General features: G+C 34.8%; 1 long non-coding RNA gene across 5 annotated transcripts in view; it reads right to left on the bottom strand.

Annotated features, from left to right (window-relative positions):
* Positions 1-14,857, bottom strand: part of LOC127470246 (uncharacterized) — a 37,104-nt gene extending 22,247 nt beyond the window's left edge. For 4 of the 5 annotated variants that reach the window (XR_007904249.1, XR_007904251.1, XR_007904243.1 and 1 more), the window contains exons 1-2: positions 14,784-14,857; positions 11,844-11,966 (exon numbers count right to left, since the gene is read on the bottom strand). This is a non-coding gene — a long non-coding RNA (uncharacterized LOC127470246). Of the gene's footprint in view, positions 1-3,124; positions 3,187-10,172; positions 10,231-11,843; positions 11,967-14,783 lie in introns of all 5 variants that reach the window. The other variant, XR_007904250.1, reaches the window with a different exon arrangement.
* Between the last annotated feature and the right edge of the window lie 1,225 nt (positions 14,858-16,082).

Raw genomic sequence — 16,082 nt, 5'->3', positions numbered from 1 at the left:
TGAGATGTCAAATTTCAGTGCAAATAGCACTTTGCTAGACAGTAAATAAAAGAAAATGAAAACAAATTACAAATCCAAGTTATTTTAGCTGAAACCTTGTTTTTTCTAAGCACATAAAGCTACAGAAAGTTATAATGTAACCAGCAGCAGTATCTGGTGCTGATTCAGAAAATCAAAAGTATTTTTTTAAGTAAAACTAACAGATATATGTTTATATTTTTAACTGAATATTAAATGGGGTTGGGGGTTTTTGTTTGTTTGGGTTTTTTTAGTTTTTTTGGGGGGTTTACTTTGATTTTGTTTGTTTGTTTGTTTTTAAAATTTATTTATTTTTAAGTCTTGGTAAACTTCTAGATAACCAGAAAAACGTTTTGGAAAACACTTAAGTGTAAAGTGTATGTATATAACAAAAATGTCATGCACACTAACAAGGGCAAAAATAAGAGTTTACATGTTAAAAGCTTTTGTGAAAATAAACATATTTCATACAGGAACAGGTTCATGTATAAGGAAAAGCAAAGACCCAAATTGATTTTTCTTTGTGTACTTTTAGGGAGGCTCAACATTCAACATCTGTATTTGAGATTTTTAGTGTTTTATGGGATTCAAAATACAAAGACTTTGAAATCAACATTTAAATTTAGAGACAATCTGAGGTGTTATAAGTATTTGATTTTAAGTAACTTTACATACTTCCTACGCTGAACCTGAAAAAATGTAAGGTATAATTGCACTATACCAGCCATAAACTCCAAATTCAGCCTCCTAACCAAACCTGAAAGCTCAGGAATGCAATTTGTTGGGATTGTCCAGTTGATAGCACAGATAAGAGACAGGTTTAAGAGGTTTGACAACCATAAACCAAGAGTTTTGTCCAAACTGTGTGCAATAGTAAAAGCACAGTTCTCTGGATTCAATCCATGGGGCTGAGAAATGCAAGAAGCAGAATGGTCTGTTCTTGTCCTGCTTGGATCCAGAGAGAAAGCTCCTAGGTGAAAACTCTTAAATGATGTCAATAGGCAAATAAAGGGAGAATAAAACCCAATGATATGCTAACAAATATAAAAATATAATTAAACAAAACCAAAAATATAATTAAACAAAACCAGAAAATGCAGGTGTAAGAATTAATATCCAAGTAGGTTGTTTCTGCAGAAAGAAGTATAGTAACAGCACCACCATATGTATTTTAAGCATTTTTTAAAAAGACTCCAAATATACTTAACAGCACAAAAGTACAAATTTTCTACATTGTTCTTTTTCATACTGGCATACTACAAAAAGATTATTCATTATAAAAAGGGCAGAAAAATTCTGTAGGATAATATGAATGAGGCATAGAGTTAATCCACTAAGATTTCATTAAGAAGTGAGCCGATGTTCAGCCAACTAATTACCCATTCATTAAAACAGAACCATAAATGACATTTCCAACATATTACAAAACCCCTCTGTAGTAATATTTTCCCATCTACATCTATTCTGGCATTTATATTCTATGTCTCTTTCATAATTATTTCAAATAATTCCTCTGACATATTGAGGGGAAAATAGCTTAAAAAGAGATTACTTACCACATGCTAGTTGCTCACAAAGAAAGAAGCAGGACAAAGTAATTATATTGGTGTATTAATATAGAATTGGTGGGGTTGTAGTCCCTAATAATCACTACAGTGGTTTCATTTTTCCATGGTGAAAATTTTAAGGTGCTTAAAATTATTTGCCCACACCTGTAACTCGGGTTTCATCCTCCTAAAAGGTGAGCACACATAAAACTAACTCATGTGATTCACAGAAAGAAATGCAGCAACCAAAAGTTGGCATTAAAAACAAATAATTAAATCCAAAGTTGGATTTTTCATGTCCCACTTAGTTCTGCTTCTGCAAGAGCTGCTGCTGTATGCAACAGAAACAGAAAGTGTGAAGAGTCAACTCAGACTAAGAATAAACATGGTTTCAACCAACACAGAACTTGATACTCAGTACAAATTGTTATTTGTTGCATGTTCACTCAGGGATCCCTGCACCTCTTTCACTGATAATTAATGAAGTCACAAAAGCTCAAGTTTGCAGGAGATAGTACAACCTCTGGGCTATTTAGACCAATAAAAATCTGCAATTTGCTGCAAGTGGCTTCTTCCAGCACCTTTCATATCAGGATTTTTATATAAAGACTATTTCTTTCTTACAACACCACAACATTATTAATTTCCTCTTATAAAGGATAAAATAAAATTTCTCCTTCACACATTGTTTCATGCTTTGGCTTCCAAACTACACTCTTCCATCTTTGCATTCTTTTTCTTATAGTTCCTGTCCCTACTCCTCTCCCATTACACATTATTCTGACCTAACTTCTTCTAATGGTGTTGATATTGAAAATCCAACAAACTTTTTGCTGAACCCAGATTTAGTTCCTATCAAGAAAACCTCATCAAAAAACCCCAACCTCAGGAAAACCTAGTCAAAGCCAGCTCTGCATTACATCACATATCTGATGAGATAACAACATCTGAAAGATAAAATAGATAAAATATCCTCAATGCAGATTTGAAGCCCTGCAAATGCTTCAAGTCCATAAAAAGAAAAAAGGTGAGATGTCACGGTTTTATCATGTGCTGTTTAGGGATAAAAGAAGCTACATTTTTACTGAAGTTACATCTCATACTGCATCTACAAAAGGACCGACCTACATAATCAAGAGAAGAGCTATCCAGTCTTCAAAACTCATCTCTCCTAAAGATTTCTTTCCTTTTAATTTGTACCATTACCACATTCATATAAGTCAGGAAACAGAGTGGTCAAGCAAATCTAACAGCTGACACATCCCTAGATAGAAAAGTAATCTTCCTGACACCACTTCACCTGTGTTGGTCAATACCCAAATGATTTCTGGGTGCTTTGGCAGAGCTGAGGGTGGTAACAAACCGTGATGTAGCTACCATATGCCAGGTATTGTCTGCAACCTTGAATAAGGTCAGCTCCCTATTTGAAGCACAAACAATGTGTGATCAGAAGGCAGATGCTGGAATACAAAAAGCTCTGGCAAGCATATGGAAAAGAAGGAAAAAAAAGAAAGCCAACAAGGTCTTCAGATGCAAAGGCTGCTCAAGGTTTCACTTACCAAAAGAACAGTGACATAAGAAGGTGGGATTTATGCAGAATGTAGAGTCTGTAATGCAGCCACTGGGAGAGAAACACAGACCTGGATTAGATGGCACCACACAGCCACTGCACTCTTACCAATACTCAACAGCCAAATATTAAATCTTCCAGAACAAACACAAACCTCCAGAGTCTATAAATGGAATGAGTTCACTTACTGTCCATGCTCAAAGTTCATTTTTAAGGAAACATGTATGAGACGTGAGTTTTAAGAAATCCACAGTCCGAATAGAAGCGTGGACACAGATAGATATGAAAAACACAAAGAACATCTTTCTGAATTAAAGGAATCAGACTTGTCAAAAAGCAAACCTCAGAATTTGTAGTTTCCATCAAAAAAAAAGAAGAGGCACAAAGACTTTAATATAAAAGAGGTTTATTTGTCTGGTTTCTATAGTACATCAAACTAGATGTTGGATTAGTTGTGGCCAAGGGCAGTGTATTGGTGGCAAGAGAGAGCTTGTAATGTTCTTTGATTTCCTACTCTCTATAAAATAAGAAAAGCAAGGGACCAGCCAAAACCTATTCCATTTCCCTCATCCAGCCCATGGGTGGAGATCCAGCCCTGAAAAGAGGATTCTGGATTAACCTGCACAAATATGAGACAGACGATACAGTTCAACACAATCCCTGAAAATTCTTCCCATTCAAAATCATACAAGAGATTCATGACTACAGGCAGTTACAGATAATTGAACAGATAGAAAAAGAAAAACACAGTCAAGTCTCTCAAACAACTTCATGAAGAAATCACAGAGATTTAAGCAATGTCTCACAAATGTTTGTAATATGATTAGTCTCAAAACAGATTCTTTTTTCCCAAATGTACATTGGCTTTAACATATTTATAAGTCACCATGTACACAAACAATTTATTGCAGCCTGTTAGGGGAGCTTTTCCTGTGAAAATGGGGTGATTAAATGTTTATGACATGGGTCATGATTGCTCACTGCTGTACTTTTATTTCTTTGGTGGGAAGTTCTCACAGAGTAGGGATTTCAGAAAGAAACCATTGTGACAAAGTCACTGATATGAAAAATAGTCACCCTATCCCCTAAAAGCACATAGTATTTACTTTACAATTAATTACAGAAAATTCTGTTACGTTCATTTAAAGGAAAAATATTAGTTTTTCACATTGTGCACAGGTTTTTTTTTGTGAAATCCGCATTTTGACACAGTGTCACTAAGAATTTGAGAACAGTTCACTATGAAATAAATTGGTACTAAACAAAATGTGTTTCCTATCTCTGTATGAAAGTTTATTGTGAAAAACAGAATGTGAGCAAGTGGGAACAAATTTGAGAGCAGATGCACTGGCTACTGCTATTAAATAGAGAGGCTTTTAAGAGTCTTCAAAGCAGCAGTCCGCAGGCAGTGGGAATGCAGCACTAAGATAAAATACCTATCACTGGCACTACATTTTGCAGTAAAAATAATTGATGAGGAGTTGGGTAGAGTGGATTATAAATTGCAGGGTGAATGCAGTAATTTCTGCTCTGGTCAATGTAGATATTAGGTATATTAGTATAAAGACTGTCACTGATACAATAAAGGGCAGAATAACCCACTAACAACGAGGATTATATTTTGTTGATTGATAAGAGATTAAACACCTATATTATCCAAAATTTGTTTCTACTGCTTTAAGGAAAAAAAAATCTTTTTCTGCAAGCCCTGCATCAAATATTAATCAAGACATAATTAAATAGGATAAAGAAAACTGTCTTGGTATCTAACTTGCAATCATTTACTTGGTGTATAAAATAAGCCAAGCTTGACTGAATAAAACTGTAATACTCTAATACTGGATTTTTAAATTTTAATGTTCTGCTTTATTCCCAACTCCTTATAGAAACACCATTTTTAACTGACTTTTGGTAATCTGTGGGATGATATTGTTGCTTATGAACAGTGCAGCGAGATGGCAAAGCAGGGCCAATATAGCAAGATGAGGCTTCAGATTCTTCTTTTGTATTACTTGAACTATTCCACTTTCACTGCAGGCTTTTTTTATTACATTTCTGTGACAGAGTGCCAAGGTCAGAGAGACCAAGATAGAACAGCTCATCTACTCAGTGAGTGGTTACACACGTGCTTAAGGACTTCATAAAGCAAATAACTCCTTAACCAGATCTTAAAGGATCCTGGCTCACTGAGGGGTGCACAATCAAGCAGTCAAGATAAAATTATGAACTCAGGATCTACAACTCCTGTGCTGGACTTTGCCAATGACTATTTCATTAACTGCTGAGAAGTCATTGCAGGTATAATGTGCTGTTGGACTAATTGTGGTTAACGAGAAGTTCATGGTTGACATCACCACAAGGAGGGATCTTTAACATAGAGTAGATATAATAATAAATATTAGAAAAGAATCCTTTAAGAAACTTTGTCTTAAATATCCCAGTACCTTTGATTAGAGTACACCTCTGACACTCAGCTAACTACTCCTTTTAACGATGCTGATCTTACACACCTAAAAACTGATTTTTGCCCACTATATTATCAGAACAAAAGCAAACTATTAATAGTTCCAAAATGCAAAATTTTTGGAAACACCTCAAGACAGAAAAGCTAAAGCCTGTTACAGGCATGTTGACTGGGACTGGAGCACTCAGGCTAGTAAAGAAGTCATGGTCATCTTTACATCTCTTCCAAGATTCAGATTTTAAAACTGATTGTATGAACCACTACTTCTGTGTTTAATCCTGTGCAGAATCAGGATCTTAGTATGACAAATAGTTTTAAAATAATACTTAAACTTATTGGTACTGAAGAAAAAAAAAAAGGGCCATAAATTAGCCTGTTTGATAATTAGTTGAGAATTTATGTTGTTTTCAGAGAATAAAATTGAAAACAACATAAATTATATCCTGTCAAGGAGATTCTCTAAAGTTTATTTACAAATAATGAGTTTTAAATAATGCAGTGAAGCATTTAATGGGGAAAGTTTGTTGTTTTGGTTTTTTTTTCCCTGCATGCTGGGAACACTTTCTTTTAACACAGATTACAGTAGAGATATAAAAAAAATAAAGCATAACTGCTTCACATTTAACATTATTAAATCTATCAGGCCTCTACCTACTTCAGTGACAATATTACTCTCCTTGTCTTTTGAAAAATCCTGCAGATTATTTTTTTTCTTCTTCCATAATATGCTTGAGATATTTGGAATTATTAAAATACATGAAAATCAAACAGACTTTTATGTATCTACTCTGGTTAGTTATGAATCCATAGGATTTTTAATTCCCTGTGGGGAAAAGAAAATAGACAGTATTTGAAAGGCCTCAATTGTTAAGAAGAACAATGTATTATATCAAGGTGGGAAGAGAAGATAAATTCATGAATATAAAGAAGAAAAGGAAAATGAAAGTCTGCACAGAAGTAAATAATGGTCACATTTAGCCAACTCTATAGTGAAATATATCCCAGGAAAAGACAAAAGCCAGCTATATTTCCTTCCTTTCCATTGGTTCTTTTTGTTGAATTTCCATAAGGATTTGCATTTCCTGCAATGGGACATGTGAAAAATTCAAAGCAGATTGTCCTTTGTGTAAGACGAGTTTATAGATGTGACAGAAATCAAGGTAGGGATTTAAACCCCAAATCTGAGTCTCCTGCTCACTTAAGGGAGATCAAGATGAGGCTGGTGTAGCTCCGCAGGGATGATATGAAAGGAGGCTTGGCTGATGTGAAGGCAGGTAATTAATTTGGTGGACCTGCACCAGTTTTTCTGGTTGATCAGAAAGAAGACTGAAACTAAAAAGTTATACATAAATTACTATGGAGTATTATGTTCTGATTGGAAAGATATAACAACTAGACTGTAAACTCTACTTTGAAAAGTATGTAAAAAATATATATTTCTCAGAATTCATTTTCTGGAGGCTAATTATTTCTGGTTTGCTACCCCATAGAGAGCATAGTCAATAAGCATATCTCATTCTCAAACAGTCAAAAACATGAAATACATCGGGTCTCTTCAGATTTTACAGCATTCCAGAATAAAATCAATTAAGGCCTGTAGTAGAAAAAATTGTGTACTCAATTAGCACTACTCCAAAATAAGACATTAATGAAACTCTGTTAAATGTCCATCAGATTTTTAGTTAGCATGCTTACAATTTTGAAAATATCAAATCAGTCTAAAAATACCAAACCGATTCCATTCCTTTGGTCTCAGTGTCTTCTACAGAACAAGCTGAGGTTAATTGCTCTCTCTCTCTCTCTTCCCTTTATCTGAACTTTTGCAGCTCTGTACAAAATTCCCAATTAGAATACATGGTCTGTTTTCTACACTTCAATAGGCACTAAATTTAACCAAAGGCTTTAAAGAAAAGAAGTAACTTATTTGAGATGACAAAAAAGAGCAATTTCACCAGAGATTGTTTTCTTAACGTTACCTGGAAATGAAAAAGGAATGTCAATAGAAAATTGTGACCTCTGCCTTCACTAACTTGTTCAACTATGCCCAAAAACACCTGGGACGAGGGCAAGGGTGGATTATCCCTTCAAGCACCAAGTAAATCTACATCTCAGGATTGGATTTAATCATCTGAAAAAGACATGAAAATGAATGGGTTTGTCTCTAATTCATCTCAAACCCCAAAAAAATAACCAACCATTATTTCAAGTCATGTAAGAAACCATGCAGTACACAGTGCAGCATTTCTGCAGCTCATAAACTGGGATGCAACTCTCAAAGCTACTTTTGCAAGTCAAAAAGCTGGAGATAAATGAACTCTTCAGGGTCTACATTTGTGAAAAACAGTGCCCCAGACACCTTCCGAGCTTTAGGGAATAACTATAGACTCAGATAACTTGGATAATTGTGAGAACTACTGAGAATTCTCTCTGAATTGAAATGACTTTAAACCCACAATACAATATGTTTTCTTTTGGTTCATCAAAGCAGGAGAAAGAAAGGAGCTCACCATTTCCAGGCTACACAGCCAGCTAACTGTTGTCTCCTTTGTAAAGCATAATGCTCCTTATTTTTTCTGATCACAGTGAGAGAACTAAGGACTTTTGCATGTATTTTCTTGATGTTGATAAGGCTGATAAAGTGTTAATAAAACAGTCAAGAGAAATATCAAATGCAGTTGTTGCAATGCCTCACTGAAAATGGCCCTGAAAGGATGTGAACTCTCACATCAGAACCAGATGAGAGCTGTACCTCTCTGTGAACCCACCCAAACTGTGCTGACACAGTGACACAGGGTGACACCTGCACTAAAGAAGTTTCTGCCCATTCAACAGAAAAGCTCTGGCCATATGAAATCCCAAGTATTGTCTGGAAGACTGAAGGCACATTACAATATTGATGATAAATGTTTACGTTATCATATTCATGGACAAAGACTGCAAATAAAATTTGAAGTGCTTTTTAAATTATTATTTTATTTATTTTTTATTTAATTATTTGAAGTGTTTTCTTTAATCTACCTCTAATACTTGCTGAGGTACAAAAGTAGAGCCATAGAAGTTGGTGCAGACAGGACTGAGATAAGAGTCAAGTGGGTGCAGACCCAAAATTCCAAAGGGAAATACTGTGGGATTAAATGTGGATACTGCCTGTAATATAACATCTTTTATATGTGTTGACAGCTATAGTGTTGTCAGATGTTTAATTAAATGAGATTAATTAAAATAATTATTTGTAACATTGAGAAATATATAAATCTGCAACATCCAGACATTTAAATCTCAGTACTAGAAAGATGGCAAGCAGGAAGATTTTGTGCTGTATGGGACCTGATTTATTTCAGAGACAGTTTGTACAGGTGACTATTCCAGTTTCCAAAAAGAAAAAGCAGAGGTGAAATCCTACTTCTACAGATGGCCATCACAATGTGTCCTGCCAAATCTGCACTTCAAAAGAGAGGTGGGTGTCCTTTATTTTGAAACTCTCCCTCTCACTGTACTAAATTTAAATAATACATAAAATGTTTAGCTCTGAGGAGCAGCAGGAATCTAGCAGCAGAACCTGTCATGAGTGGCAGAGGGATGCAGGCTCAAGGACTGTGGGACTCTGCTGGCTCAGAAGTTATTGAGACCTACATGGATCCCTTGAGGTTACAAGCTTGGCTCATTTTAGCTGCCAAACTGGCAGCCTGACAAGATCCTGCATTTCCCAGGTCTGCAGTCCTCCAACAGCCAGTGGAGAAATTCTTGCCCAGGGAATTTCTGCAATTTGGGTTCCAACCAATCACTCTCACTGTGAAACACCAAAATCCTTTGAAACACAGAAGCTGTTTTCCTACTTACTGTTACAGCTCTAAATCTTTCCTTGCATTTCACTTCATTCCCGTCTCTGAGATTAGAAAATATTGTATTTTGGAAAGATTTTTTACAAAATAACGCTGTGGCTACAAAGTGAAGCTGAACAAAGCTGCACCTGCTAAAGAGACACACCTGCACTACAAAGGGATTTGGCTTGGGGATCCAGTCAAACCAGGACAACTCTATCATTTCACCCTCTGGTCAGCAGAAGGCAAGCTGCCCAAACCAGAGAAGTTCTTACAAAAAGAGTAGGAAAAGAAGCAGATGGCCTTGGATGAGGATATCATACTTCAAGATTTATTAAAAATGAAATCCATAAAGTTAAATCTGAGGAAATAAAATACTTTAACTTTGCACAGATGTAATTTAAAGGCTCCATAAAAGATCTGAAAAAAAACTTGGAGGAGATAGAAAAATAGGCTCTAACCCAGTGACCAGAAACATTTCCTACCTACTTTCAGAATGCTCAGCTCATAGCACATAAAATATTGAACTAGAAGAGAACTATCGATGTAGATGTAATGGATTTGTAAGCAAACTTGCTTTTTGTGTACATTTTAATAGTAATTTAAAGCCTCATATGTTTGGAATTGCTGAGCCTAATTTTTAGCCCTGAGCAAATTTTTATAGCTAAAGAGCAAACTCTAATGATAAGGGTTTCTAATGGTCAGACTTAACTACTCCTCTGCTGCCAGGTATTGCAAATGGCACAGCTTACCTTTGCCAGAGCTGGTTCCACAAAAAGGGCCATTCACTTTTCTGCATAAACTCTGCAACTTGAAATTAGACATTATTTGGAGACGTTTAAACCTCATCTGTTTTAATGGAGAGCGTGTGTTCATTTTCTTTCAAACTACCTTTGAAAGGATCCTGAGCAAGTAATTAAAACTATTAGTTGACATTTCAGTTCTCAACAGCTCTATCTAGCCTCAAATTGTTCTCTTTAGAAATGGCAAACATATTCAAAACAAATAATTGGGAGTTATTAAGAAAATCAAAACCCTGAGTGCTTTTCAATTCATTTACATCAAACTAATTTCTCTTGACCTCTAAATTTAAAACAACACTTTTTTTTTTTTTGCAGTTGATATAAAATGAAGAATAAAAGTTCCTGTTCTTTTAACCTAATGGAGGCAGAAGTCCAAATACAATTTCCTGTGCCCAACAGACTCCAGCATTCACATTTTCTGATGACCAACTGAGAAGGAAATTGGTACTATTCCATCGTGTCATTCATTCAAGGAAAGGAGTAGTTCAGAAACGTCTCTATGAAAATGTTATTAAAAACTTATTGTTATTCCACATACAGCTGTGTTCTTTTAATTTTGGACAGGTCAAGAGGATTGGCAATAAATCAGGGACAATCCAGCAGCAGGGTTCTGTTGTCTGCAGGGATAAAAAAAACTAAAAAAAAAAAACTAAAAAAAAAAAGCCAAAAAAAGGGGACACACATGTTGCAGGATCCAAGGTTTCCATAGACAGTGAATCAAGGCTTTTCCTCATCTCTAACTTAGCTACCATCTCAGATCAGGGGCAGAACAGGAAATAAATTTAAGATTTCCTAATTTTCAATTGTTTCACACACACATAGAGCATTCAAAGTGTTGCCAGTTGATTATGAAACTTTTCCCTAAACACCCATAAATTGATGAAAAGCACCGCAGCACTCAAAAGAATCAGCTGGCATAAATTGAAACAGAAGCCTTGGACTTGCATTTTTAATACCTTTTAATCCAATCCAATACATTGAACACACAGAAAATATTCGTGCCTCAAATTTTCCCAATAACTGCCATTGACTCATTGCACTGCTATGGTTTCTAATCAGCAGAAGATACCCAGTTTTAACAACAGTATGACTGAGTACAGCACTACACTTCCTTAACTCTTGAAAAGGAAGGAAAAATAACAAACCTAATGTTCCTATAAATTGTAAAAGGACTGAAATTATTACATATTTTTAATTAAATGGTTAAGATGATAGAGAGTTTAAATCCAGTATTAACTAAAAAAATGGAATCATTTCAGTGAATTAAGTCTGATCATTGCAGAATTAATTGTATTTGCATAGTAATGTTTAAGTACTAGAAACTGCAAAAGGAAAAATTCTGAATATCAATTATGTTAATTATGTTGCAGACTATTGGGAGAAAGGAAAAGATAGGTCTTCTTCCCTTTATTTTCTTTAGTATGTGCTTTTCTGTGCACAGTGGAAAGATGAGAGCTCCAGTTGCTATAACAACTTAACTCTATTATAATCAACAATCATCTAAGTTTAATTGCCATCCTGTCCTTCTAAACCAATATATTCAACAGCAGTTGTATGAATTTCATAAATTTTGCTACTAAAAGCTGTTCAACATCTGAAAACAAGCTGAAGAATACTTACCCACCAGAGTCAAACTGAAGTTGTCCTTTCGTTCCTTACTGTAGCAATATACCATTTAAAATACTCTACTGTATCCATGAGAATGTTTGTCTTGGGACAGTTATCTTCTTACTAAATCCAAAACTAAATAAAAACCAGAACTGAAACTCAATGTATGAAAGTAAATAAATTAAAATAGCAATTGTAAACTTAAAATATATTAAATATTGCAATATTTTTTTCTGATACTATAAGCGTCCCTACCTTCTTCAAAAGAAACTCTGGTTAGCCTACCAACAAGAATTAAGTTAGACATAAAATATAAAGTAATCAGAAGAAGAGCACTCAATGAACTTCAAAATCTAGTGTTGCAGACTAACTACAAAGATTATTACAAACTATACAATGAACTATAATAATTTCTATTGTTGGCCTCCCTAATGTTTCTTTTCATTATTCAACAAAATGACATTTGAAAAATGGGAAATTTGTCAGCATTCTTCAAATATTCTCTAATTCAGGCCCTGTGGGCTCAGAATAAAATTAAACCTTATCATTTACCCACTAATTATGGTGTTTATCTGTAATAACATGCCTTGTAAGTAACATTGGAAAGAATCAGAGCAGAAGAAAAAAGTGGAATCAGCATCAAATGACGAAACAGAAGCTAAAAGAGGTCTTTTACATAAGGTACAAAAGATAAACAAGTGATGCAGTATTAACTGAGATTGATTGTTTCTTTCTGAACAAAAAGAATGGAGGCTCAAAACGTATTTAAACTTATGTACTTTTGCAACCAGTGGTTCCTGCCTCATGCCCTACATATCTTTTATATTCCAGTAACTTGCAAATAATGCAACAACAGCTCATAGGAACACTCAGAACAGCAGGTGCAGGGCTCACTTTCATTTGTAGTACAAGGCAGAGATCCCAGAAAACTATTTAAATGCAATACTGGGAGCTAAACCCACAAACGAGCAAGACAAAGCTTAAAAGCGGATGATACAAATCTTTCAGCCACAGCCAAGTCTTTTGGCCAAGTATTAACTTGTTAACTACGCCTCTATCAGTGTTTGACAGTAAAGATACAGCTGATGCACAAGAAAAATCAGAAAGGTGGAATTAGCCTGAAAACATGGTTGAAATTGCAGCTGAACCCTCAAGCAGAAATGTGAAAGTACTGGAACCATCTTGGTTATACACCAGTCATCACTATCCTGGTGGAATGATAATCTTTCTTATCAGTTAACCATTATGAAAAGAACTATTTCAACAACACTGAAAATAAATCACATTCATTAAACCTAAAACAATAACTATTAAACCCACTGAGTCAAGTTGTTTCCTTTTTCAATACACTTGTTTTAAGATTTAACACACTAATTCATTTTAAGTTACTTGTACATCTTTTATTTACTGATTAATGAATACAGTACATAAAAAAGAAGCAAACAAAAAAACCCCATAAGAAATAAAAAAAAAGCAGCTCAGTAAAACTATTAGCTCAGTAAAGGGAAAAAATATCACAGTAAAAACTCCACCCTGCAGTCCTATCAGGATGTAAAACAACCAAAAAGGTACTGGAATTTAAGCCTTTTTATCTATTTATTTGTCTATTTTGTTCAATTACAATGAATATTTACATTATATATATATAAAACATGAAGACTTTGTCAGGAAGTCAGAGCACTCTAAAAACAAATTGTACTGAACTTTCTGGCAGCAAGTGAACGGTTCTTTTATCAGAAATCAATAATTCTAAAACACAATCATGAAATAAGAACAACTGATAATCTTTGCTAAAGGGCCAGTTTGGGGAATTGCAGCACTGAAGAGACAGAATAAGCTTTGACTCCTGTTCCAAAAGTAGCATTTCATAAACTAGCAAAAAATGGCTTTCTTTTGATCTTAGTTTATTAGATCCAGATCAGAGAACAGAATGAACTATTTATCTTTAAAAAGTAATATCTTTTTGATTATATGTCATAGCAGAAGTCTTATCTTTGTCTTGGAAGTTTGAGACTAATGACGCCAACATTGGGAGTCGTGTGAACCCTGACAGAGGCTCAGCCAATTACGTGATGAACGATGGAGATGGAAAGTTCTTTACTCCTCTGCGACATTTCTAGAAACCATAATTCTGAAAATCTAAATGGAGTCATTGCTTTTCACCCCCGTGGGCAGAGCCATAATTCCTCACATATACATCCTAACTGGGTTTTTCTAATAGCTCCATTCGTTTCTCAATCTCTCTAATAAGATTGCCAGAGAGGACAGCTTGTCTCTGGCACATTTCTCTTCCAGAAAGGACAAAAATCAGCTGGGCTATTATTCAGCCTTTCAGCATCACATTTTGGTCATTAGAACTTGTCAAATTAAACAAACTAATACTGCAAATGAAAAAGAAAAATGGAAGGGACAGAAGAAGGTTCTGTGGTTCCTGTGGCCTCCACAGCATGCTTAGAGAAGTCAAAAGTGTTTGAAAAGTAACTCCTCACTTCTGAAACACAGAGGGATATTTACTAAGCTGAGGCTGATATCTGGCATTCACTATGTGGTGTGAAAATTCTCACAACAATTTAGAACTTAAAATCAAAAATTGTAACCAAATAATGAAGTGCCACTGCACATAGTAAAATTGAAATGTAAAAAAACATCACTTTGAATTAGAAAAAACAATTTTGGAACAATTTTTTAATGCAAAATGTAAGCTAAAAAACCTCTCAGTTAAAAAAAAAAAAAGAAAAAGAAGCTTTTAATATCTTTTAATATTTTCAAAAAGACTACAGGGAAAAGTAAAGCAGTGTGGAAATCAAATTACTTTGCAATAAAGTTAAGGAAAAACTCTTCTCGATCACACCAATGATATGTCATTACAATACATGAAACTGTAGCTCAGAGTAGCAGCAAGAAATTGCTACAAAATTTTATTTTAAAAAACGCAGCAAGCGAGAAGCTTACCTTAATTTGTATAATGGGAAATATCTACGTCATGTCAAATGTGTATATGAGAGCTCTCATGTGATGGGGGAAATTATAGGTTTACTCTTAACATAGTTTAGGTTACACAGTAACCAGTGAATTGCAAAAAGACTCCCCAGGAAAAGGAGGAGTTGGTTTAAGAAGTACAAAGGAGGCCTGGTGATTTGTAAGGGACAAATTCCTTGGAATAAAAGAACATCGTTAAAACCTGGTCTGGCACTTCCAGGAGTTACCCTGTCAGCAACTACAGGAACTTGTTAAACTTTGTGAGCAACATGATCACAAGTTTTCTGATTAAAAGATGGAAGTTTGTGCTAAAATGGTTTCATTTATACTGAAAAACAGAGACTATCTTGTCCTACACCTCACAGAACTCTTAAGTTCAACCTGAGTGCCAGTGTAGGATTCACATTTCACTGAATTATTCTGCATTAACACATATGAACCATCCAAAAGCATTGGTTTAAAAAATACATCTCTTCAGAGGACTAAAAAAAGCTATTGGAAATCTAAAGCCCAACAAGTGCATTAATTCAACAGACCTTAAGTAGAGAGGATCTGTATGCAATTTTTCTGCCACTCAGTCAATATATACATTTCCATCTCTGAATTAAGATATTCCTAGTCATTTTATTTTATATTAATTCCAAGAAATGTGAAAGTTATTAAAGTAAAAGTAAAATACTATTTGCTGCAGTGGTTTCTTCTGTAAGTTCTCATTTCTCACCATGTCCAAAATGCTTCTGTTTCAGCCAACTCCTGAGGAAACAAAACACCATTATATGTATAATCTCCTACCTGCGCCTTTGCCTCATAGTTCAAAGACTGAGAAGAAAAGAAATTTTCATTGTTCATTTGGAAAAGAGCAAATGGAAACAGAAACTGAAGAGAGGACTTGGATTTTGATAGAGTTGACTTTCTTTGAAAGAGAGAAAATATGAGAGAGTGCAAATATTGTAGTGAGTGAAAATAGGGTCGACATCACAAAGAATGTTTGTTGTCTGATAGAAAATGTGCCTTTGAAAACTTAGCAAACAATATCAAAAGCTTAGCTTTTGTCTACAGATATGACTGGTAAAATCCAAATCATCCAGTTCTTTTAATACAATAAACTCCATTTAATTGGACTCAGATGCAGTTCACTGCAGTTCATTTGTGTGAACTTTCTGGCAAGTTTTAAAATGAGAACAAATCCCATTTACCCACACCCAATAGTATCCACAATCTGACTGAACAATAGCATCTGTAGCTGAGAGTATGGCTATAAAATGGCTGAAT

Source organism: Manacus candei, unplaced genomic scaffold (assembly GCF_025592945.1).
Source record: "Manacus candei isolate 608988 ecotype Guabito, Panama unplaced genomic scaffold, ASM2559294v1 h1tg000003l, whole genome shotgun sequence".
Classification (NCBI taxonomy): domain Eukaryota; kingdom Metazoa; phylum Chordata; class Aves; order Passeriformes; family Pipridae; genus Manacus; species Manacus candei.
This window is presented reverse-complemented; position numbering and strand designations above follow the sequence as displayed.